Raw genomic sequence first — 24,875 nt, 5'->3', positions numbered from 1 at the left:
GGTAATTTTTTCCAAGTTTGGAAAGCCCGCCGTATCACACAAGCTGACAGGGTTTTGAATACACCAGCGCCTCTCATGGACAACACACACACCACTCATAATCCCTGTTCAAAACAATTGTCAGCACCAGCTCGTCTTTCCTTGCTCAATTTACCACCAAAACGCCCTGCAGTGTTGTCTAGTGTTGCTAAGAAGACCAGGAAGTCTCTTACTCTCGAAGTAAAGCTGGATATTATTCACAGACACGAAAGGCGAGAAAACTAATAGCATTGCTCGCCACCATCTTGACTCTATCTACTGTGTCTACTATTTTCAAGTCAGCAGACTCTATTAAGAAGGCTGGTGAAACCGTATCTTTCTTGCAAGCTAAAAGAATCACCTGAACTCGTGACTCTGCAGTGGATAAAATGGAAAGACTTGTGGAAATGTGGTACATAAGTTTTGTATGTAATACAATGATGCGCCGCTTGTTTACATTCCACAGGTTGTCAGTTAGTATCTTTCCCGTTTCAGTCTCCCTCCCTTCATAAATTTAAGATCATCAACATTATAAAGTTATGTACATACATACATTAGTGTACATTATAATGACTTAAATTAAACTGCCTAAATGTTTAACTTCATAATTTTTACTTTCATTAAACCTTTTACTGTACTATGATGCACTCTCGCTTTGTTTACTCTCAATGGAAGTTCAAGTCAGTGGTCAAACTTGTTATAATAGGTTCGCTTAACGAAGGATTTTTTTTTAAACTTAACCTCTTTGTGAAGCGGGGATTGTCTGTATACATATATATATATATATATATATATTTGAGGGCTGCCGTGGTGCTGCCGTGGTACAGTGGAACCGTGCAAGTTTTGGGGTCCGCGAGGTCTCCAAGCGCACGGGTTCGAATCCTGTCCACGGTCCAAGTGTAGGTTGGGCTTCCTTACTCGGGGCAATGGTTTCCTAGGGGGTGGGCTTTGAGATAGGAGGTACCCCAAAAAAGTACCCTCTTTAGCCCATAAATTCCCGTGAAAAGCCCAAATGGTATAAATAAAAAATAAATATACAGTAATACTCCGCTTAACGAACGTTCGTCTAATAAATTTCCGGTTTAACGTACTATATAAAGTTAGACCAAAAAGTCCGCATAACATACAACCACATCCGTTTTAGCGAATTTTCTGGGTTTGAGTTTGCCAGGTGAGGGACTGAACGCGATAGCTTCGCTGTGATTGGGTGGCTTCCCGCCTCTGTCTCTAGCGCTCCTGGAGCTGGATCCAAGATTCTTTAACAATATCAGAGCAACCTCCTGCAGTGAAATGGCATCCATGAACGCTTGGAGGGACAGTGACAAGGTTGCTATCAGGTTGCTCTGAGGTTGCTGGGAACACCACCTCTCGAGGTGTTGTTACTGTCTTATATATGCATTCATGTTCACAAAACAACATTTCTATTAGCTTTTTACAAACCTTGCTCCCAAGAAAGGATTGTTTTGTAATGCATAAAGTGAAATCTTACATGGAATACCAAAAAATAAAGCAGAGATGAGATCAGCCACAGATGAAGCGGGAGACTCGCGGTGACTCAGCCGCTTCTTCTTCTTCTTGTGACCCTTTTAGCTTGGCGTGTTGTCTTTCCCCATGATATTTGTTTTCACTCCTCTATTGCCTGCTATAAAGGATATCATATCTTAGTATTCATATACGCTCATGCCGTGAGGATAACCTTGACTCCGTGGCATTGAGTGATAGTGAATTATTAATGAAATACCGCGGTATTTCATTAATAATTCACTATCACACAGTGTCAGGTTATCCTCATGGTATGAACGTATAGGGTTACAAGAAGAAGAAGAAGCGGCTGAGTCACCGCGAGTCTCCTGGTTCGTCTGTGACTGATCTCATCTCTGCTTTATTTTTTGGTATTCCATGTAAGATTTTACTTTATGCATTACAAAACAATCCTTTCTTGAAAGGTTTGTAAAAGCTAGTAGAAATGTTGTTTGTGAACATAAATCTTGAAATGTGAGAGAATTTGTACGTAGTTCCTCTAACTTCCAATGACTCATATGACATCATAAAAGTAGTGCTGCCAAACGTATATGTAATTTTTTTTTTTTAACCTATGTGGTATGTTGGGGACCAGCCCAGAACACATCCCCCCTATTTCCATTATTTCCTATGGGAAAATTACATCCGCTAACGAATTTTAAACTACGAACAGCTTTGACATCCCTATCCTGTTGGTTAAATGGAGTATTACTGTATATATATATATATATATATATATATATATATATATATATATATATATATATATATATATATATATATATATATATATATATATATATATATATATCTATCTATCTATCTATCTATCTATCTATCTATCTATATATATATATATATATATATATATATATATATATATATATATATATATATATATATATATATATATATATATATATATATATATATATATATATATATATATATATATATATATATATATATATATATATATATATATATATATATATATATATATATATATATATATATATATATATATATATATATATATATATATATATATATATATATATATATATATATATATATATATATATATATATATATATATATATATATATATATATATATATATATATATATATATATATATATATATATATATATATATATATATATATATATATATATATATATATATATATATATATATATATATGATATATGTATATCTATCTATCTATCTATCTGTCTATCTATATATATATATATATATATATATATATATATATATATATATATATATATATATATATATATATATATATATATATATATATATATATATATATATATATATATATATATATATATATATATATATATATATATATATATATATATATATATATATATATATATATATATATATATATATATATATATATATATATATATATATATATATATATATATATATATATATATATATATATATATATATATATATATATATATATATATATATATATATATATATATATATATATATATATATATATATATATATATATATATATATATATATATATATATATATATATATATATATATATATATATATATATATATATATATATATATATATATATACACACACACACACACACACACACACACAGGAAACAACAAGGAAGATTTGGTTGAGAAGAGATCTCGGGAAAAGGAAAGAGAAATGTTAAATGAGTTGAGAAAGGAGGCTTTGAAAAAAATGAAGAGAGGACAGAAGAGGAGAAGAAAGAGTTTTCTGGAGAATCTTGAATATGAGACTGAGGAAGTGGTTCATAACCCAGAAAAGTACTGTAAGAAAGGACTAAAGAAACTTACGTATGAGCGGAATGTAATGTATTCCAACATAAATGGAGTGATATCGGGATTTTAGAACTCAACGATTACTTGAGGATAAGAACCCAGATATTGTGGGTCTTACTGAAACAAAACTGAGAGAGGAGAAGACCTGATGATGGTTGGAGAAGGAAATATAATGTTTGGAAAAGAAATAGAGTAGGTAAGATGGGAGGAGGAGTGATGTTGCTGGTTAAAAAGATATAAAGGTGGATCAAGTGAAAGAAGGTATGGGAAAGGCAGAAGTGCTAAAGATCAGAGCAGAAACTAATGAAGGAAAAAAGAGGCACTACATAGTGGTGTATGTACCACCTAAGACAAATGCATGGTCAGTACAGGAATATGAAGAAATGATAAGAGATACAGGAACATGTCTGGAAGAAATGTTGGGTGGCTGTGAACAAACTATAATGATGGGAGATTTTAATTGTAAAGAGGTGTGTTGGGAGGACTGGTCAATGGAGGGATCAGAGACAACATGGGAAATACACTATTGACACTGGCAATGGAAAATGTGTTAACTCAGTGGGTCAAAGAAGATACTAGGTTTGGAGGAGAGGAGCATCGTCAAGACTGGACTTGGTCTTTAGTACAGAGCCAATGGTCATTGAGGAGATGAGGGTGGAGTGCCCTTTAGCAAAGAGTGATCATGCAGTTTTGGAGTTCAAGGTGATAGATGAAGAGAAATCTAGAAGAAATGAAGAATATAAAGTGGGAAGATGGAATTATGCCAAGACAGATTTTGGAAACCTAAAGAAATTCTTTCAAGAGACAAATTGGATGAAATTCAAGAGTGCTAAGGAGCAAATGAAAAGTGGAAGGAATTTATAAAAATATACAAAGAAGGTGAGAAAAATTTGTACCAATAAGACAACATAGAAGTTGGAAAGCAGGACTGGTTTAACGATAGATGTGAAAAGGCTAGAACAAGAAAAGAGGATGCATGGAAGAGGTGGAGAAGGAAAAGACGGATTAAGCAGTGGGAAAGTTACAAAGAGCAAGAAATGAATATGTGTTGATTAGAAGAGAAGAAAGAAAGAAACAAGAAAAGGATATAATTGATAAATGTAAAGACCAACCAAGGCTTTTTTACAGACATGTGAACAACAACATCAAAAATAGAAAGTATTGAAAGTTTAGAAGTAAATGGAGTTTGCAGTGAGGATCCCAGGGAAATGGCAGAGGTTATGAATGGATGCTTTCGGAAGGTATTCACAAAGGAGACTGCTTTTGACAAACCACTGGTAATGGAACAGAAAGGGATTATGAAGGAGTTTCAAGTAACTGTGGAGGAGATCAAGAATATGATGGGGAGTTTAGAAGTGAGAAAAGCTGTGGGACCTGATGGGGTATCAGGATGGATTTTAAGAGAATGCAGGGAGCAACTGGCAGAAAAAGTTTGTGAAGTAATTGATGCCTCATTAAGGGAAGGTGTAGTGCCCCAAGACTGGAAAAGAGCTAACATTGTCCCAATTTATAAATCAGGTAACAAGAGAGACCCATTGAACTATAGACCAGTGTCACTTACAAGTGTGGTAGCTAAGATGTGTGAGAGGGTGGTGAAGAATAGATGGACAGACTTCTTGGAGAAAAATGACATACTTTGTGAGTGTCAATTTGGTTTTAGAAAAGGGTGTTCATGCACGACAAACCTGATATGTTACTATTCGAGGGTGATAGATGTAATACAGGAAAGAGATGGTTGGGCTGATGGAATATATCTGGATTTAAAAAAGGCCTTTGATAAGGTACCACACGGAGACTGATCTGGAAACTTGAAATGGTAGGAGGAGTGCATGGCAGTTTACTAAAATGGATGGAAGACTTTTGGTAGGAAGAGAAATGAGAACAATAATTAAGGACAGACCATCAGAATGGGGCTTGGTGGAGAGTGGAGTCCCACAGGGATCAGTGTTGGCACCAGTAATGTTTGCGGTCTACATAAATGACATGGTGGATGGGGTGTCCAGTTATGTGAGCCTATTTGCAGGCGATGCAAAATTGTTAAGAAAAGTGAGATGTGACAAAGATTGCGAACTACTCCAGGAAGACTTGGACAGAATATGGAAATGGAGTTGTACATGGCAAATGGAGTTCAACACGACAAAATGCAAGAAATTAGAGTTTGGCAAGAGTGAAAGAAGAATCAGGAGTATGTACAAGATAGGAAATGAAGACATAAAACCAGTCATGAAGAAAAAGACCTTGGGGTGACAATTACCAATGACCTATCGCCAGAGAGACATATAAACAAAATAATTGGAGAAGTATTGAACTTATTGAGGAACATAAGAGTGGCGTTCGTATATTTAGATGAAGAAATGATGAAGAAAATAATTACTGCAATGATAAGACCAAGGCTTGAATATGCAACAATACAGTGGGCTCCGAACTTAAAGAAACACATAAGGAAACTAGAGAAAGTACAGAGGGCTGCAACAAAAATGGTGCCTGACTTAAGGGGAGAGTCCGGTTTAGATCGGGGGTGCCATATCTCCGGTAAATATGCATGAATCGCTCTGATTTTTATGTTGTGAAGTATTGGCATCATTTACATCAACATTAGACATTGACCCCCATTCTTGTCCCCCTCCCCCCCCTCCAACTACAACTACAACGAAAATTTAAAAGCGAATCTCCGTCGTTATTATTGGCCCCACAACCTTCATTTTTCTGTGACTTAGAGACGTTATAATATGAAATGTTTCTTCGTCGTTAGATTTTTCATTTCAGCTTTTAAATTTGTTTTATGATTTTTTTTAAATGTGTTTTTGCCTTTTTGACCAAAAATATTAATATAAAATTAAACCAGACATATATAAAAAAACAGCGACGATGATTTGAAGAGAAAGTATTCCTCTGCCTTTTAGTCTTTGTTTCATTGAAATCAAGCTAAAACTGGCTCCAAGGTTAACGTTAGAAGGGGAATAACTTATGTTTTGAGATATGGGCTGAGAGAGGTCGCGAAAATAGCGCAGCATCCTGGCGTGACTGTAGCTACGAGCACTGAGCCCTGTGACCGACCCACGAACACTGATACCACACAGACTCGTCGTCAGTCTTGCCATATCATATCCACACACAAAAAGTTCAGATTTTAGCATTTTTCGTAGAATTGGGTGGAAAAAACTTACTCTGCTGATGTAAACAAACGCACAGCTGCTGCACGTGGTTGAGCGGGACCTTTAAACGGATTTAAAGGAAACTATCGCAAGTTTCCTTTTAAATCTTTGCGAGATAGTTGCCAAAATGTATACCTACCAAATATATTTTTTCACAAAAGTCTTTTTTTATATTTTTGGGTCTCCAAACCGGACTCTCCCCTTAAGAGATTTGACTTATGAAGACAGACTGAACAGAATGCAACTTCCGACCCTGGAAAACAGAAGAAAGGGAGACCTGATAGCAATATACAGAGTGATGATTGGCATGGAAAAAACGGATAGGGAAGATCTGTGTATGTGGAATGAAAGAGTGTCGAGAGGGCATGGGAAAAAACTAAAAATGGCCACTTATAGGAGAGATGTGAAAAAATATAGCTTCCCTCATAGAAGGGTGGAAGCATGGAATAGTTTAGACGTGGAAGTGGTCAACGCAAGGAATATTCATGATTTTAAGAAAAAGCTGGACATTAGTAGATATGGAGACGGGACAGTACGAGCATAGCTCCTTTCCCGTATGTTACAATTAGGTAAATACAATTAGGTAAATACATAAATATATATACAGGTAACTCGATTTACACGATAGATGTGTTCCAAGAGGCATTGCGTATATCAAAATTCACGTAAAATAAACTTGTAATTCTCATAAGAAACAATAGATAATAGGGATGTGGGATGTGGTCCAAAAAAATTTGTACAAAATACTCAATTTATTTGGCTGAATAAACATGTTTTTATTATTTACCATTCTAAATACTAGAAGTGTATCTAAAGTAAAGGGAAAAGCAAGAAATAATAAGAGAAAGCAAAAAATAATACGAGAAAACAATAAAAAAAGGAATCCGTATACACAACACTCACTGCGTCACTATCTTCACCACTCACACCACACTCAGTCACCATCTCCGTATGAGCTTTTCCACTTCCTCAAAAATCCACTTATCAAAAATAACCCCACAGTATAAAAGTAAACACTAGTAAAAAAATATACGCAGGATGCCAATGTCTTAATTCACCCCTTACAAGCACATGCCATTGCTGTCCACCTCTTAGTGAAGGACGTCATCATCCACCTGCGCTTCCTCTGCTTCCTCCGCTTCCACGGGATTGTCCACATCCTCTTTTGGTACTACATCTTCCACTGGTGTTTTCTTGAAAAGCTGCAGCATGGTGGTCTGCCACTTTTTCTTGGAAAATTCTTTTTGCATCACTGTGTTGCAGAAGAGTGCGTCCATGGCAGCGGAACTCCCACCTATCGGCCAGCTGCGGAACTCTCTGGCGGGCAGTTTGAAATTGCGTCTGAGGCTCAATTTGAAAATGCGGTTTGGCCAAATCGAGTATAAGCAAACCGGTCGCATAAATTTAATTCATTATAATATTTTTTCGGTTGCGTATTAACAAAAAAGTATAAATTAAACACGTGTAAATCAAGAGTTACATGTATATATATATATATATATATATATATATATATATATATATATATATATATATACAGGCAACCCCCGTTTAACGAAGGTTCACACAACGAAATTTCGCTATAACGAAGGTTTCATTTTACTACCATCTGCTCGTTTAACGAACACCAAACTTGCTTTAACAAAGTTTTATCCAGGTAATTTTTTTCCAAATTTGAAAGCCCCACTGTATCATGCAAGCTGACAGGCTTTTGAATACAACAGGAGCTGCTGGTACTAAGGCCTGCCTCAGGAGAAATCCTGAGACATCTGTAGAATAAAGATCAAGATCAAGCCTCTCGTGGACAACACAGGGTCTGCCGATACAAAGGCCTGACTCAGAAGAAATTCTGTGTCACCTGTAGCATCAAGATCAAGATCAAGATCACACGCACCACTCACTGCCCAGTCAAAACATAACAGCGTCACCAGCAGCTCATCTTCCTTAGTTCAACTTACCACCAAAACACCCTGCAATGTGGCCTAACGTTCCTAAGAAGACCAGGAAGTGTCTTACTCTCGAAGTGAAGCTGGGTATTATTCACAGACAAGAGAAAGGCCAGAAAACTAATAACATTGCTTCCCACCATGGCTTGACTCCATCTACTGTCTACTATTTTCAAGTCAAGAGACTCTATTAAGAAGGCTAGTGAGACCTCATCTTCCTTGCAAGCTAAAAGAACCACCAGAACTCGTGACTCTACAATGGATAAAATGGAAAGCCTTGTGGAAAAGTGGTACATAAGTTTTGTATGCAGTACCATGATGTGCACTTTGTTTACATTCCACAGGTTGGCGGTTAGTGTATTTCCCGTTTCACTCTCTCCCTCCCTTCATAAAGTTAAGATCATCAACATTATAAAGTTACGTACATACATACATTAGTGTACATTATAATGACTTAAATTAAACTACCTAAATGTTTAACTTCATAATTTTTACTTTCATTAAACCTTTTACTGTACTATGATGCACTCTTGCTTTGCTTGCTTACTCTCAATGGAAGTTTAAATCAGGGGTTAAACTTGTTATAATCGGTTAAACAACAGTTTCGCTTAACAAAGTGTTTTTAGGAACGTAACCCCTTCGTTAAACAGGGTTGCCTGTATATATATATATATATATATATATATATATATATATATATATATATATATATATATATATATATATATATATATATATATATATATATATATATATATATATATATATATATATATATAGTCCTTAAATCCGGAACCTTATAATCCGGAAATCCTTATAATCTGGAAAATTTGAAAGGCTGAGTTAAATATGTAAAAAGTAAGAAATAATTGTAATAGATATATAATAATAATAGCCAAAACTGAACATGTCATCACTGACATTTAGTTTAACAAACTCTAAAGAGAATAATATTTGGAGGTATTATAAGTGGTGTTTTATGTTTCTGTAGGTGATGTGCGTGCGTGCGTGTGTGTATTTACCTAGCTGTAGCTTTACAGGGCCTGGCCTTTATGCTCGTGTGGCTCTGTCTCCATATCTACACTTATCCAATTTTTCTTTAAAACTATGCACACTCTTTGCTGACACCACTTCCTCACTCAAACTATTCCAAGTTTCAACATATCTTTGTGGGAAACTAAATTTTTTAACATCTCTCAGACAAACCTATTAATAGTGGTGTTCCTCAGGGTTCTGTCCTGTCACCCACTCTCTTTCTATTATTCATTAATGACCTTCTTAACCAAACTTCTTGCCCTATCCCTATCCCCTATCCATGATACCACCGTACATCTTTCCACGTTCTTTCAGAGACGTCCAACCCTTCAGGAAATTAACAGATCACGCGGGGACGCCATGGAACGCCTGACTTCTGATCTTTCTAAAATTTCTGATTGGGGCAGAGAAAATCTAGTAGTTTTCAATGCCTCAAAAACTCAATTCCTCCATCTATCAACTCGACACAACCTTCCAGACAACTATCCCCTCTTCTTCAATGACACTCAACTGTCTTCCTCTTCCACAATGAATATCCTCGGTCTGTCCTTTGCTCATAATCTTAACTTGAAACTTCACATCTCATCTCTTGCTAAAACAGCTTCTATGAAGTTAGGTGTTCTGAGGCGTCTCCGACAGTTTTTCTCGCCCCTCCAACTGCTTACTCTGTATAAGGGCCTTATCCGTCCCTGTATGGAGTACTCATATATGTTTGGGGGGGTTCCAGTCGCACAGCTTTGCTTGATAGGGTGAAATCGAAAGCTCTTCATCTCATCAACTCCCCTCCTCTGACTAACTGTCTTCAGTCTCTTTCTCACTGCCGAAATGTTGCATCCCTTGCTATATTTTATCGCTATTTTCATGGTAACTGTTCTACTGATCTTGCTAACTGCATGCCTCCCCTCCTCCTGCGGCCACGCTGCACAAGGCTTTCTTCTTCCTTTCATCCCTATTCTGTTCAACTCTCTAATGCAAGAGTTAACCAGTATGCTCAGTCATTCATCCCTTTCACTGGTAAACTCTGGAACTCCCTCCTTGCATCTGTATTTCCAAATTCCTACAACTTGTCTTTTAAGAGGGAGGTATCGAGGCATTTGCTCCCCTAATTCTGGCTGACGGTTTTGGCACTTTTTGTACTCTTTGGAGAGCCAGCGCTCAAGTGGACTTTTTTCTAACTTTCTTTTTTTTTTTGCCCTTGGCTGGCACTCTTCTCTACCAAAAAAAAAAAAAAAAAATCTTCCCTTCCTCAATTTCTTACTTTGCAATCTTGTGCTTCTAATGTCATATTCTTCTCTCAGGATTAGTTTCTCATTATTCACTTGAACCATTCCATTAATCAATTTATAAACTTGTATCAGATCCCCTCTCTCTCTTCTCTGTTCCAGGGTTGGTAGATCCATAGCTTTTAGTCTCTCCTCATATGTCATCCCTTTAAATTCTGGAACCGTTCTTGTAGCCATTTTTTGTAGTCTCTCCAATTTCCTTATGTGTGTTTTTTTTTTATGGGGCCTCCACACAACTCCTGCATATTCCAATCTAGGTCTTATTTTAGTACTTATCAATTTCTTCATTATTTCTTTGTCCATATAGTGAAATGGTAATCCAATATTTCTTAGCAAATTATACGTCTCTCTGAAAATTCTATCAATATGGCTTACCAGTTGATTGTTTTCTTCCATTCTCACTCACAAGTCCTTTTCCTTTTTTACTTTTTCTAGCTCTACTCCATCTCCCATCTTATAGATTCCCACTGGTCGTCTTTCACTTTTTCCCATTTCCATGACATGGCTTTTGTCCACATTGAATTCCATCTCCCATTTTTTACTCCATTTCCAGATCTTGTTTAAGTCTTCCTGTAGTATTTCACAATCCTCTTTTTGTTTAATGACTCTGCACAGTTTCGCATCGTCCACAAACAGATTTATGTAGCTGTTCACTCCCTCTGGCATGTTGTTTATATATACGAGAAAAAGTATTGGCGCCAATACTGACCCCTGTGGCACTCCGCTGTCTACTGTTCTCCACTTGGACTTCATATCTTTAACTATCGTCCTTATTTCTCTCCCCCTCAAGTAATTTTTCATCCATCTCAATGTGCTTCCTTTTAAGCCACCCTTCTCCTCTAACTTCCATAGTAATCTTTCATGTGGCACTTTATCAAAGCCTTTTTAAATCTAAATAAATACAGTCAATCCATCCCTCTCTCTCTTGTACTTTATCAACTATTCTAGAGTAGAAACTCAATAAATTTGTTACACATGACCAACCTTTTCTAAAACCAAATTGGCTATTTGATAATATTTTGTTGTCTTCAAGAAACTCAATCCATTGCTTCTTTATTACTTTTTCACACATCTTGCATATTACACTAGTTAGTGATACCAGTCTGTAATTTAAAGGTTCTTCCTTCCTTCCGCTCTTATATATGGGAACCACCTCAGCTCTTTTCCACTCCACTGGCACTGTTCCATTTTCTATTGAGCATTTTATGATGTTGTATATTGGACTTGCTAGTTCTTCCCTACATTCTTTCAGTATTCTGCCTGAGACTTCATCTGGTCCCATTGCCTTTTCCTCATCTAGTTCCGTCATCAACTTTTTTATTTCAAGCTTGGTTACTTTAATCTCTTTCATATGGACAGTCTCTCTATTACCCTGTGGTCTTTCAAATTTGGATTCCTTAGTAAAGACCTCATGAAATTTACTATTTAACAGTTCTGCCATACTTTTTGGGTCTTCCACCATTCCATTCTCTCCTTTTAACCTTTCTATTGTTTCTTTTTGTCTTATTTTTCCATTTATGAATCTGTAGAACAATTTTGGTTGTTCCTTACATTTTCGACAATGTCCTTTTCATAGTTCCTTTCTTCTTCCTTTCTCACCTTAGCATATTCATTTCTTGCTGTTTTGAAGTTTTCCTTATTTTCTGGATTTCTGTTTCTTCTCCACCTTTTCCATGCTCCATCTCGTTTCTCCTTTGCCCTAGCACATCTTGCATTAAACCAATCTTTCTTTCCTTCTTCTTTAGGTCTATATTTTGGGACATATTCCTTGACTCCTGTTTTGTATATTTCCAAAAATAAGTTATATTTCTCTTGAACCGTTTCTGAGTTTTCCATCTCCTCCCAGTTTATGTTTTTAAAATAGTTCTTGAGATTCTCAATATCAGCCTTTCTGTAATTTAATCGGTCTCCTTTGTATGATTCATCTCTATCTTCCTTTCCTTCTTCTATATCCATTTCTAATATTATATGGTCACTCTTTCCCAATGGGCACTTATATCTTATATCATCGTTAATTTGTATATCCCTTGTAAAAACTAGGTCCAATCTCGCCGGCTTATCGTTTCCTCTGAATTTTGTGTTTTCCTTTACTCTTTGGACCATCAAATTATCTATCATTAGGTTCAGGAATCTATCTCTCCAGGCATCTTCCCCCATACCACTTTCATAATTTTCCCAGTCCACCTCCTTACAGTTGAAATCTCCTACCAATATCACTTTTCTCCTTTCTTTAATGATTCTTGTAAGACTTTTTATTGTGTCATCTATCATGTCTTTATATTCTTGGTTAGTCCATGAGTTTGTTTTTGGTGGCACATATGTTCCAATGATTGTTAACTCCATTTTATTAATATGCATCTTAATATACAGTATTTCTGATTTTCCTTCCCCAAACTCCACTTGATTTACCACTATCTCCTTCCTTAACATCATCATGACTCCTCCTCCTCCTCCTTTACCCACTCTGTCTCTCCTCCATATATTATACCTTTTATCTGTCTAATTTTATTGCTTCATATAACTTTGTTTCCACCAGGCATACAATATCTGGTTCTTCTTGCTTTATGTAATCTCTTAATTCTAATTTACTAGATAAAATCCCATCTATGTTTGTATACATAATTTTTAATCTCTTGTTCTTATCATTTTTAGTTAAACTGGCTCCATTTTTTTCTCTTCCTTCTCTTTTATATACCATTTCCTTATCCTGTGTCCTATAATTCTCCAAAAAAAATGCCTTCTTCTCCTCCTCTGACCTTTCATTATTTTTTTCTCTTCCTTCTCTTTTATATACCATTTCCTTATCCTGTCTCCTATAATTCTCCAAAAAAAATGCCTCCTCCTCCTCTGACCTTTCATTATTTTTTTTCTCTTGCTTCTGCCACCAATTTGTTGTGTCTCTTCCTTTCATCCTCATTTCTATTTTCTTTATATATATATATATATATATATATATATATATATATATATATATATATATATATATATATATATATATATATATATATATATATATATATATATATATATATATATATATATATATATATATATATATATATATATATATCTTTGCAACCTTCTGTTTCTCTGAGTTTTGTTTTCCTATATAGTACTTCTGCTGCTGCTTGTGATTTTAGTAATATCTTAATTGGTCTCACTGTTCCTTCTTGATATGGTCCCATTCTATGGATTTCTTCTACTTCCTCTTCTAAGTTCTGTCTATCCTCGTCATTTAGATGTTTTAGTAGGTCTTTTACTGATTTCATTTCGTCCTTTTCCCTTCTTGGTCTATATTTAACATTTTTTTCTTTCAGTCCAAAAATAATTTCACTTTTGTTCCGCAATTTCTCTTACTAAATTTTCTTTTTTCTTGAGGACTCCTATCATTTTGTTTGTCATATTTTCATCTCTTTCTTTTAACTGTTCTTGAAATACTTCCTGAAACGATTCCTTGTCCTTCTTATCTTGGATTCTCCATGCCTGTACTTCTTTTTTAATCACGTCTTGTACTCTTTCCTCTTCTTTTTTAACTAGATCTTTCAGCTTCTATTTTTCTTTCTCGGCTTTACTGAGTCCTTCTTCCATCAAAATCTTGTAGTTAGCTATTTGCACTTTTAAATCTTTATTTTCGGTTCTTAGCCTAGTTTCGTTTTCTTCCACTCTTTTTATCCTTTCTTTCAATTTCTGGAGCTCTTTATCCTGTTCTTCATTCTCTTTCATTCTCATACTCTCCTTTATTAACTTATCTAATTTACGTTCGATAGTCAACAATCTATCAAATAGTGAAGCATGCGCCGTTTCAAAGCCTTCGAATGCTCTTTCTCCCTCACTAACATTGTCATCATCAGCTTTCATTCTTTCCCGTGTCTCATACCTGCATTTAGATGGAATCTCTTTCTCACTCATGATTTTGTAACACTGTATTCATGAAAAAAAACGAGTCCACACTAATCGCCCAGGCCACTGCAAACCCAAACAAAGGTAGTGAAGATCAGCTGATTCTCGTGAGCGACGGTATTGCGTCCTTCCTCGACCGCGTCTCGCGTGTCTGTGTGTGTGTTGCGGAGTCCTGTTATCTGCGTGGGTGGTCCAGCTGGTGTCCGCTCGACGCTGGTGATGTGATTGGCTGGCGGTGTATGATGTTGGAGGCCTTCCTTTCTTTTTGTTTCCCTTTATCAGACATCAGTAAATGTTTTATGTTATGAAATTATGAAATGTGTTTTGTATTATACTTAAAATTATTTTATAAGGTGTGACATAAGTATTGTGAACTGTATTCATATTATGTGGGGTACAGTACAGTACAATCACTCAAACTTCTCAGTATATGTGGATGGTGGAATAGCCTACGTAAAATAGTTAAATCACCTACATAAATACAAGTTGACAAGTAGGAAAAGAGCAATCATCACAAATGGGCCACCATAATGGCTGGAAAAGCCCATGCCACTCCCCCCATAGTCTGGCAAATCTTCAAGAAAAAAAAAAAAAAGCCTACATAAATCTTGTGTGGTGTGGTGAGGAAGTACACAGTGGACTGGTGGTAGTAGAAATCCCTGTAAGATGTTATGACAGTACTACAAAGAGATATAATAAGTTGGGGTTAGTTTAGTGGGCTTTACATAGTACCCTCAAGATTTTAATCTTACTTTCAGCCTTACTATCGTAAAATCCGGAAAATCCTAGAATCCGAAATGTCTGAACCCCCAAGACTTCCGGATTTCAGGACTTTACTGTATATATATATATATATATATATATATATATATATATATATATATATATATATATATATATATATATATATATATATATTTTTTTTAGATTTTTTGTTTTCTCTTTCTACTTTCTTCTTAACAGGGCCTGGCAACCAGCGGGATTTTTTTTTTTCCAACACTTTGTTTGCCCTTGGCCAGTGCCCTTGTAATGTAAAAAAAAAAAAAATATATATATATATATATATATATATGGAAGATTCTAGAAGATCTGAGGGGAAGAAAGAGTATCCAGCTCATGAATTAATCCTTATAGCTTGTTAGGCACAATCGTGGCTCTTATGTCAGAGCCCGTCAGGCATGATCTTGGCGCTTTTCAGAAGCTGCGCTCCTTTATGCCGCACAGTTTGTGTATGCTTGAGGCTATCTGTCATATATTGAGGCCTGTCATTGGCCCATTTTATTCAAGATTGTGGACACTTAGCCAATCATATATCAGCTTTTACAAAGATATGTTTGTGTAGATGTGAGGGCACCAAGCGTGAGGATGGTGAGAGCACTTATGTCAGTGTGCTGTATTTTATAATTTTTTTATGTATTTCTTGGTTAGATATAAGATATACATGTATTTCCATGGATAAGTAAGCAGTTCAGAAACATATTATGATGCATGACAATATTGGAATTGTTATTTTTTTCTGGTTATTGGTTTAGATAAGAGTGCTTAGTGCAGGCTTGATGGAGTCAGCTGAGGAGGATGTGTTGACGTTTGTTTCTGACCGCGAAGAAGTTGAATTTTCACATTACAATTTGCTTATTTCCCTGATTTATTTTCCATTATGAGTGTAGTATATCAAAGAAAAACTTATTGGCTTATATAAGAGTGTGTGGTGCTGGCTTGTTGGAGTCACGTGAGGAGGATGTGGTGACGCTTGTTTCTGACCACGAGAAGTTGATTTTTCATTATATTACATTTTGCTTACTTTCCTGCTTTATTTTCCTATCTTTTATAGTTATAGCATAATAGTAGTAGTAGTAGTATATATAGTAATATTATGCAAAAAATAAGAATTTAGGTGAAAAATAGAATTTTTTTGGTCTTAGGAGGTGGTTTGGAACGAATTATAATTTCTTCTATAAGAATACATGTATTTTGATGCTTTAGAGTAAGAACGTTTTGGAGTAAGAACAAAATTTTGAATGGATTAAGTTCGTATTCCAAGGCACCACTGTATATGTTTATTGGGGGACATTTCTTTTGTTATGAGAACTTCCAGGTCCTTTTCACTTTCCACCTTCTTAATATTCTCTTTTCCAAGTTTATATTGTCTTTTTGCCCTATTTTTGCTCTTCCCAAATTCCATTATGCTACATTTCTTAATGTTGAATTCTATCTCCCATCTTTTACTCCATTCCCATAGTCTATCGAAGTCCTGCTGTAGAGTTCTACCATCATCGTGCGACCCAACTTTCTTCAAAAGTTTTGCATCATCTGCAAAGAAACTCATATAGCTTTCTACTCCTTTGTCCATATCATTTATGTATATTGCAAACATAATTGGGGCCAACACAGAACCTTGCAGAACCCCACTTATAACTTCCTTCCAGGTGGACTCCTTATCTCTAATTGTCACTCTCATAGTTCTTCCAGTTAGGAAATCCTTCATCCATTCCAGCAATTTTCCCTTTATTTCCCCTATATCTTCCAGTTTTCTTATTAATTTTCTGTGTGAAACTTTATCAAATGCTTTTTGTAAATCTAAAAATACACTGTCAACCCATCCATCTCTTTCCTGTGTTATGTCTATGACTCCAGAGTAAAAGCATGTAAGTTTTGTTACACATGATCTACCTTTTGTAAAGCCAAATTGTCTTTCATTAATTATATGTTTTTCTCCCAAATGTTTCGTCCATCTTTCTTTGATCACACATTCACATACTTTAGCTATTGTACTTATTAGGGACACTGGCCTATAATTTGTTGGGTTCTCCTTATTTCCTCCTATATATATTAGCACAATATTGGCTTTTTTCCAGTCTTCTGGTACTTTTCCCTTTTCAATAGAACATCTTTATTATATTGTATACCTTATTTGCCAGCTCTTCTTTACACTCTTTCAATATCCAATTTACAATTCCATCTGAACCGTGTGATTTTCTTACATCAAAATTTCTTAGTTGTATCATTATTTTCTGCTCCGAAATAATGATGTCTCTCATCGCAGCAGATTTATTTTCTAGTTCTTCATAATTAATGTTTTTTTTTTTTTTTCTCTTGTAAAAACTTCTTAAAAGTGTCTGTTCATTATTTTAGCCATTTCCAATTCATCGCTGTATTCATTGTTTTCATAAACTAGTTTCTCTATCGTGTTTTTTTTTTTTTTTAACTTTGTTTATATATTGTTTATGTATATTTACCTAGTTATATTTTCCTAGTTGTAGTTTTACAGGGCCTGGGCTTTATGCTCGTGTGACCCCGTCTCCATATCTACACTTATCCAATTTTTCTTTAACCCTTTCACTACGGTGACTCCTATGTGGGCGTCATGAAGCCCCAGTAGCAAATACGGTGACGCCTACGTAGACGTCATATTTCTTTTCTGAGCTTTCTTCAGTTCAGTTGTCCCGTAGTGTGTTGGATACCAACTACACACGCTGTATGCTGTCCTTGAAATCCTAGTGCTCCTCCCACCATCCTTGTCTCCACCGATCACAAAAGATAAGCTACATGCCTTGTGTCAAAAATTACCCAAGGGCATAGACTGTTCCCATCATCTCTCTCTCTCTCTCTCTCTCTCTCTCTCTCTCTCTCTCTCTCTCTCTCTCTCTCTCTCTCTCTCTCTCTCTCTCTCTCTCTCTCTCTCTCTCTCTCTCTCTCTCTCTCTCTCTCTCTCTCTCTCTTCTCTTGAAAGATAAGCTACATGGGTCCCACTTGTGTCTAAAATATTAACAAATCTCTCTCTCTCTCTCTCTCTCTCTCTCTCTCTCTCTCTCTCTCTCTCTCTCTCTCTCTCTCTCTCTCTCTCTCTCTCTCTCTCTCTCTCTCTCTCTCTCTCTCTCTCTCTCTCTCTCTCTCTCTCTCTCTCTCCAAGAAGCATCCACTTTCCTCTGAAGGCAACATAGTGACTAAAAAATAGCAGCATAATACACAAAGACGACAAGTATGACAAGCTTGCACAAGTTTCCCAGCGCTCAGGCGGCACTACCATTATATCATACAGGCGGGCTTTTTTAACATCCGGCACAAAGGGGTTAAAACTATGCACACTCGTTGCTGACACCACTTCTTCACTCAAACTGTTCCATGTCTCAACACATCTTTGTGGGAAACTATATTTTTTAACATCTCTCAGACATCTTCCCTTCCTCAGCTTTTTACTATGCGATCTTGTGCTTCGAATGTCATATTTTTCTCTCAGGATCACTTTCTCATTATCCACTTGGTCCATTCCGTTGATCAATTTATAAACTTGTATCAGATCCCCTTTCTCACTTCTCTGTTCCAGGGTTGGTAGATCCATAGCCTTTAGTCTCTCCTCATATGTCATCCCTTCAAATTCTGGAACCATTCTTGTTGCCATTTTTTGTAGTCTCTACAACTTCCTTATGTGTTTCTTTTTATGGAGGGTCCACACTACTGCATATTCCAATCAGGGTCTTATTATAGTACTGATCAATTATCAATTTCTTCATCATTTCTTTGTCCATGTAGTGAAATGCTACTCCAATATTCCTTAGCAAATTATATGTCTCTGAAAATTCTATCAATATGGCTTACCGGTTGATTGTTTTCTTCCATCGTCACTCCTAAGTTCTTTTCCTTTTTTACTTTCTCCAGTTCTACTCCATCTCCCATCTTATAGATTCCCACTGGTCGTCTTTCACTCTTTCCCATTGCCATGACATGGCTTTTGTCCACATTGAATTCCATTTCCCACTTTTTACTCCATTCCCAGATCTTATTTAGGTCTTCCTGCAGTATTTCACAATCCTCTTTTTGCTTTATAACTCTGCACAGTTTCGCATCGTTTGCAAACAGATTTATGTAGCTGTTCACTCCTATTTTTTTTTTTTTTTTTTTATGGTAAGGCCTATAGCGCCTGTAGGCACACTTGAAGAGTGTATGGGAAGCGCTGTTCAGCTTCTGCCCATTAGTGGCACAGGCAATTTTATTTATAGTGGTACCCATATTAGTGCCCATATCACCGCCCAAGCTCATCTTGAGTGTAACCACCTAGAGCCTGGGTATCATGGTGATATGTAGGTAACTTTAAACCACTCAACAAATGGCAAAGTGTTTTAAGGCTGTACGTGGTGGGATTCGAACCTACACGTGGAAGTCTGCCCGATCCCACGCTCACCACCTTATCCACTATGCCACCGCCTCCCTCCTCGTTAATATATATGAGGAAAAGTATTGGCAGTAATACTAACCCCTGCGGCACTCCACTTTGTACTGCTCTCCACTTGGATTTCATATCTTTAACTACCGTCCTTATTTCTCTCCCCCTCAAATAATTTCCCATCCATCTCAATGTGCTTCTTTTTAAGCCACCCTTCTCTTCTAACTTCCACAGTAATCTTGCATGTGGCACTTTATCAAACGCCTTTTTTTTAAATCCAGATAAATACAGTCAACCCATCCCTCTCTCTCTTGTAATATATCAACTATTCTAGAGTAGAAACTCAGTAAATTACTTACACACGACCGTCTTTTTCTAAAACCAAATTGGCTATTTGATATTAATTTGTTGTCTTCAAGGAACTCGATCCATTGTTTCTTTATTATTCTTTCACACATCTTTCATATTACACTAGTTAGTGATACCGGTCTGTAATTTAAAGGTTCCTCCTTCCTTCCGCTCTTATATATGGGAACCACCTCAGTTCTTTTCCATTCTACTGGTACTGTTCCATTTTCTATTGAGCATTTTATGATGTATATAGGGCTTGCTAGTTCTTCCCTACATTCTTTCAGTATTCTGCCTGAGACTTCATCTGGTCCCATTGCCTTCTCTTCATCCAATTCCTTCATTAATTCTTTTATTTCAAGCTTGATTATTTTAACCTCTTTCATATAGACGGTCTCTTTCTATTACCCTGTGGCCTTTCAAATTTGGATTCCTTAGTAAAGACTTCCTGGAATTTAATAGTTCTGCCTTACTTTTTGGGTCTTCCACCATCCCGTTATCTCCTTTTAACCTTTCTATTTTTTCTTTTTGCCTGATTTTTCCATTTATGAATCTGTAGAACAATTTTGGTTGCTCCTTACATTTTTTGACAATATCCTTTTCATAGTTCCTTTCTTTTTCCTTCCTCACCTTAGCATATTCATTTTTCGCTGCCTTGAAGTTTTCCTTATTTACTGTATTTCTATTTCTCCTCCACCTTTTTCATGCTCCATCTCTTTTCTCCTTTGCCCTAGCTCACCTTGCATTAAACCAATTTTTCTTTCCTTCTTCTTTAGGTCTGTATTCCCTGACTCCTGTTTTCTATATTTAGAAAAATAAGTTATACTTCTCTTGCACTGTCTCTTGAGTTTTCCATCTCCTCCCAGTTAATGTATTTGAAGTAGTTCTTGAGATTCTCAATATGAGCCTTTCTGTAATTTAATCGGTCTCCTTTGTATGATTCGTCTCTCTCTTTCTTTCCCTCTTCTATATCCATTTCTAATACTACATGGTCATTCTTTCCCAATGGCCACTTCTATCTTATATCATCGTTCATTTGTATACCCCTTGTAAAAACTAGATCCAATCTCGCCGGCTCGTCGTTTCCTCTGAGTCCTTTACTCTTTGGTCCTTCATATTATCTATTGTTAGGTTCAAGAATCTTTCTCCCCAGGCTTCTTCCCCCATACCACTTTCATAATTTTCCCAGTCCACTTCTTTACAGTTGAAATCTACTAATATTACTTTTCTGCTTTTCCTTCCCCACATTCCACTTGGTTTACCACCATCTCCTTGCTTAACATTATCATGACTCCTCCTCCTTTACTCCCCATGTCTCTCCTCCACACATTATACCTATTATCCAAGTCTATTTTGATTGCCTCATTTAGTTTTGTTTCAGCCAGGCATACAATATCCAGTTCTTCTTTCTTTATGTAATCTCTTAATTCTAATTTACATGATAAAACCCTGTCTATGTTTGTATACATCATTTTTAGTCTCTTGCCTTTATTACTTTTAGTTAAACTTGTTCCACTTTTTCCTCTTCCTTCTCTTTTATATACCATTTCCTTATCCTGTCTCCTAGAATTCTCCAAAAAAATGCCTTTTTTTCCTCTTCTGACCTTTCATTATATTTTTCCCTTACTGCTGCCGCCAGTTCATTGTATCTCTTCCTTTCTTCCTCATTTCTATTTTTCTTTATATATATATATCCTTGCAACCTTCCATTTCTCTGAGTTTAGTTGTTCTATATAATATTTCTTCTGTTGCTGCTTGTGATTTTAATGGTATCTTAATTGGTCTCGTTGTTCTTTCTTGATATGGTCCCATTCTGTTTATTTCTTCTACTTCCTCTTCTAAGTTCTACCTATCTTCCTCGTTTAGGTTTTTTAGTAGATCTTTGACTGATTTCATTTCTTCTTTTTCTCTTCTTGGTCTATATTTTATATATATATATTTTTTTTTTTTAATCCAAATACGATCACACTTTTTTTCTGCAATTTCCCGAACTAGATTTTCTTTTTTCTTGAGGACTCCTATCATTTTGCTTGTCATATTCTCATCTCTTTCATTTAGTTGTTTTTGAATCACCTCCTGAAAATCATCTTTATCTTTCTTATCTTGGACTCTCCACACTTGTACTTCTCTTTTAATCACGTTCTGTACTCTTTCCTCTTCTTTGTTTACTAGATCTTCAGCTTGTCTTTTTCTTTACCGAGTTCTTCTTCCATCTGTTTCTTGTAGTTAGCTACTTCCTTTTTCAGTTCTTCGTTTTCCGCTCCTAGTCTAGCTTTGTTTTCTTCCACTTTTTTTTATCCTTTCTCTCAGTTTTTGAAGTTCTTTTTCCTGTTCTTCATTCTCTTTCATTCCCATACTCTCCTTTATCCATTTATCTAATTTACGTTCAATAGTCAACGCTCTTTAAATAGTGAAGTATTTGCCGTATCCAAACCTTTGAATGCACTTACTCCCTCATCAACATATTCATCTTCTTTCATTCTTTCCCTAGTCTCATACCTGTATTTAGATGGAATCTCTGATTTACTCATGATTCTCTAACACTTGATTTCATGAAAACAAGTCTACACTACTCGCCCAGGCCACTGCAAACACTAATACAACAGGTAGTGAAGATCAGCTGATTCTCGGAGCAACGGCACTGTGTCCTTTCTCGACCGCGTCTCGTGTGTGTGTGTGTGTGTTTCACTGTTTGATCTGCTGCAGTCTCTGACGAGACAGCCAGACGTTACCCTACGGAACGAGCTCAGAGCTAATTATTTCCGATCTTCGGATAGGCCTGAGACCAGGCACACACCACACACCGGCATAACAAGGTCACAAATCCTTGATTTACATCCTGTACCTACTCACTGCTAGGTGAACAGGGGCTACACATGAAAGGAGACACACCCAAATATCTCCACCCGGCCGGGGAATCGAACCCCGGTCCTCCGGTGTATTTACCTAGTTGTATTTACCTAGTTGTAGTTTTACAGGGCCTGGGCTTTATGCTCGTGTGGTCCCGTCTCCATATCTACACTTATCCAATTTTTCTTTAAAACTATGCACACTCTTTGCTGACACCACTTCCTCACTCAAACAAACTGTTCCAAGTCTCAACACATCTTTGCGGGAAACTAAATTTTTTAACATCTCTCAGACATCGTTCTTTCCTTAGTTTCTTACTATGCGATCTTGTGCTTCTAAAGTCATATTCTTCTCTCAGGATCAGTTTCTCATTATCCACTTCATCCATTCCATTAATCAATTTATAAACTTGTATCAGATCCCCTCTCTCTCTTCTCTGCTCCAAGGTTGGTAGATCGATTGCCTTTAGTCTCTCCTCATATGCCATCCCTTTAAATTCTGGAACCATTATTGTAGCCATTTTTTGTAGTCTCTCTAATTTTCTTATGTGTTTCTTTTTATGGGGAGTCCACACAACTCCTGCATATTCCAATCTAGGTCTTATTTTAGTACTTATCAATTTCTTCATCATTTCCTTGTCCATATAGTGAAATGCTACTCCAATATTCCTTAGCAAATTATACGTCTCTCTGAAAATTCTATCAATATGGCTAACCGGTTGATTATTTTCTTCCATTGTCACTCCCAAGTCCTTTTCCTTTTTTACTTTTTCTAGTTCTACTCCATCTCCCATCTTATAGATTCCCACTGGTCGTCTTTAACTTTTTTCCATTTCCATGACATGGCTTTTGTCCACATTGAATTCCATCTCCCATTTTTTGCTCCATTTCCAGATCTTGTGTGTGTGTGTGTGTGTGTCTGTGTGTGTAAACAGTATATATATATATATATATATATATATATATATATATATATATATATATATATATATATATATATATATATATATATATACATACAGTAAAGTCCCGAGTTACGTCGGTCTCGAGTTACGTCATACTCATAGTTACGTCAGTCCACTATAAGGCAATTTAAGATTAAAAAAATTTTAAATTTATAAATCGTAAAGTGCGGGATTTATTGTTATTGTTGGTGGTTGCCCGCCACACCGCCCGCCTCAATACAATAACACCCTGCCTCACTTCCACCACACCATCGCCCCTGGCAAGAGTGTTATCTTACTTCTGCGTTTATTGACTCAAATTCTTAGTATCTTGCTCAATGGCACCAAAGAGGAAACTTCTTAGTGACAGCAGTGATGCTAAGAAAAGGAAAACCATTATGCTACAAGAAAAAGAGGACATAATTAAAAGACATGAGAAGGGAGACAGCAGCTGTGTGTGAGGGAGGGAAGAAGAAAATGGGAAGCCCGTTACCAGGACAACGGGGAGGTTGACGACCTTGAGGGCTCGCACACCCATCACAACAATAACAACTCCGGAGCCTTTGCCTGGGCCACACGACACTTGCAGCTCACTTGCACCGTCTGCGTCTGTCTGCTGATCCCTATCTCCCTTTCCTACTGCATTTTCTGCCCCGCTGCCCACGCTTCTACTCCCACCACACTGCACTACGCTCCCAGCTGTCCGCCCTATGGGCGTCACAACATTCGACCTGCCCACCCTCCTGGCGGCCTCAGGCGTCCACCCCTCTCAGCGACCTGCAGTCCTTCGCGTTCGTGGCCCTAATCAACAACAAAAACAAGCTTGTGTTTCATATTCCTACATAGTTGTAAATA

General features: G+C 36.3%; 1 protein-coding gene across 1 annotated transcript in view; it reads left to right on the top strand.

Moving 5' to 3' along the window:
* The window catches only part of LOC123498629 (BSD domain-containing protein 1-like), a 227,137-nt gene that overhangs the window by 147,096 nt on the left and 55,166 nt on the right, over positions 1 to 24,875 (top strand).

The sequence above is a fragment of the Portunus trituberculatus genome, chromosome 48, assembly GCF_017591435.1.
Source record: "Portunus trituberculatus isolate SZX2019 chromosome 48, ASM1759143v1, whole genome shotgun sequence".
In the NCBI taxonomy this organism is placed as follows: Eukaryota; Metazoa; Arthropoda; class Malacostraca; order Decapoda; family Portunidae; genus Portunus; species Portunus trituberculatus.
This window is presented reverse-complemented; position numbering and strand designations above follow the sequence as displayed.